Below are 2,274 nucleotides of genomic sequence, written 5' to 3'. Positions count from 1 at the left end.
CACCACCCTCCTTCCTCCCTGCCCCTCCTCCTCTCATCCCTGTTCTTTCTCAGCCCTCCTCTTCCCCTTTCCCACTCATCTACCTCCCTTCTCCTTGGACCACCCCTACTCCCACGTCTATTCTCTCCCTTCCCCCTCCTTTTCCATTCTCCTCTTCCCTCCCCCTTCTCCCATCACTCTTCCCTAATCCCCCTCCCCTTTTCCATTCCTTTCCCTCTTCCCTTTCCCTCCCTCTCCCCCTCTGCTCCCCTTCTCTCCCACCGTCCTCCTCTACCCCTCCCCCTTGCTGATCCCCACCCTCCTTTCTTCTCCCCCATCCCCCACAGTCCTACTCCCTCTGCCCACTCTCCCTGGTCTTCTTGTCCAAGGTAGCGCGCCTTTGATTTTCGATAAAAGAAATACTAAAATAGGTCAGACTGATTACTTTTATTTAAATCACATCAAGTTATTGAAAGGATGACTTCATGTAAATTGTCCCTTAGGAGCAATTGTAGAAGAGAGTCTCTCTAGACATTGAAAGACTCCTCAATAGCAATCTGGAACTGAGTTTCCTCATCCAGTTGAAGATTCACGAAATCTCCATAATCAAACTGATGCCTCTGGTTTAGATGACTGACGAAATTTCTGGTAAGTTGAGTAGGGTTGCCCCATGGAAGAGAGAGGCAAATCGGGCAAATGACCGGAACAATATGAGCTCTGTGGCGGCTGTTGCAGTGATCCAGCAAACTCTGTCTGGTCATGTTTACTTCTTCACACAGAGGACAATCAAAGGTAGGCTGATCAGGTGGGCTTACGTTTTCTTCTTCTTGATAAGCCTCGGCATTTTCTGAAGTGGACGCCTCACCATTGCTGTTGCCCACGGGCTCAGGAGACACTTGGAAGCTTGCAACAGTTGAAGAAGTCCCGAACTCATCTTGGTACTTTTCGCAAGTTTTGTAATGCTGTCTCATGCGATAGAGTTCAATGCGTTCAGAACAGCTCCGGCAATTACCAGGAAAACTTCTCATGATTGTCTCAAGGTCCAGGGCCCTCTCTGGGCACGCTCTTTCTCTTCTAGTCACACTTCCACGGCACAGGGGGCAATGGTGCCGGCTCTCCTTCATTGCAGTCAGGAAACATTTCCTGCAGAAGACGTGCTGACAAGCCGTGACCCGAACCGGCGTCTTGAAGACTTCTTGACAGATAGGACAGTAGAAATCATCTTCGGTGTAAGGCGTGGAGGCAGATTCGTTCTCAGCCATGGTGGTGACGGGTGGGGAGGCCCAAGGCGATGGCGGCTGTTGGCTCGCGGCTGCCGAGGTGGCGGTGGCGGTCCGGAGCTCGACTCCCTCCGATCCTCCAAGCGGTGCGTCAGGTCAAGCTGCCTCTCTCAGCGGCCGATCGGTAGACAGGTGGCCCTGTGCAGCGGTCCGATTTCAGTCCGCTTCTGTCCTGCAGTTGACTGCGCTTTAGAGCAGTGAATCCCCAGCAAATGAAGGGTGGCGCTCTGTTCTCATGGGCCCCAGAGCCTACCAGACCCCAGGCTCACGATAATGGGGAGACCTCCCACTCCGCGGGCAGCTTTCCTGTGGTTGAGAGCCGGCTGCTGCTGCCTGCCTAGCTGATGGTCACTGCGGAGTGGATAGCCACACAAGAGCCGGAGGCGGGGTCACTAGGACTGCCTCCATAGCAACCAGCGCGTCGCGCCTTCAGCTGGTTGTGACGTAAGCTGCCAGGTCCGTTTACTTTACCAAGATTTTTTTTTTTCCAAAAAAAAAAAAACCCTAACTGGGCCTGGTGGCGCAGGCATGTAATCCCAGCCAGAGAGGGAGGCTGAGGCAGCATGAACGCAAGTTCAAGGCCAGACTGGGCAACTTAGGGAACAACTTGAAGGAGCCCTTATCTGGAAAAAGTAAAAAGAGGTCTGCGAATAGAGCTCAAAGATTCCGTTGCACGTGCAAAACGCTAGGTTTAATCCCTAGCACTGCAAAAAGTCCCCTAAGGCCCTAAGTGTTTCTTCTGTGTGGCCAATTAAGGACCGCTGTTATCAGGCTACTGTGTCTAACAGCTTATTGGCTCTCCTACCTACACCAAGTTTCTTCATTCCTCAGGTACGCGAGCGGGCGCGCGGGCGCGCTGGTGCGAGCGCGCGCGCGCGCGCGCGCACGCACACACACACACACACACACACACACACTTACTCACATGCGACTTTTAAAAGGGCCAACAGAGAAAGCGCTAAGCGCATCATTTAGAATTCCTATCGAGGCTACTATCTTCATTAATTCAGCTTTC

At 52.8% G+C, this 2,274-nt stretch overlaps 1 pseudogene; it reads right to left on the bottom strand.

Annotated features, from left to right (window-relative positions):
• Positions 1-379: 379 nt before the first annotated feature.
• LOC102000075 lies at positions 380-1,598 on the bottom strand (annotated as a pseudogene).
• Positions 1,599-2,274: the final 676 nt, after the last annotated feature.

The sequence above is a fragment of the Microtus ochrogaster genome, chromosome X (assembly GCF_000317375.1).
Source record: "Microtus ochrogaster isolate Prairie Vole_2 chromosome X, MicOch1.0, whole genome shotgun sequence".
NCBI lineage: Eukaryota > Metazoa > Chordata > Mammalia > Rodentia > Cricetidae > Microtus > Microtus ochrogaster.
Note: the sequence above shows the minus strand (reverse complement) of the source record. Positions and strands in the feature narration are given on the sequence as shown.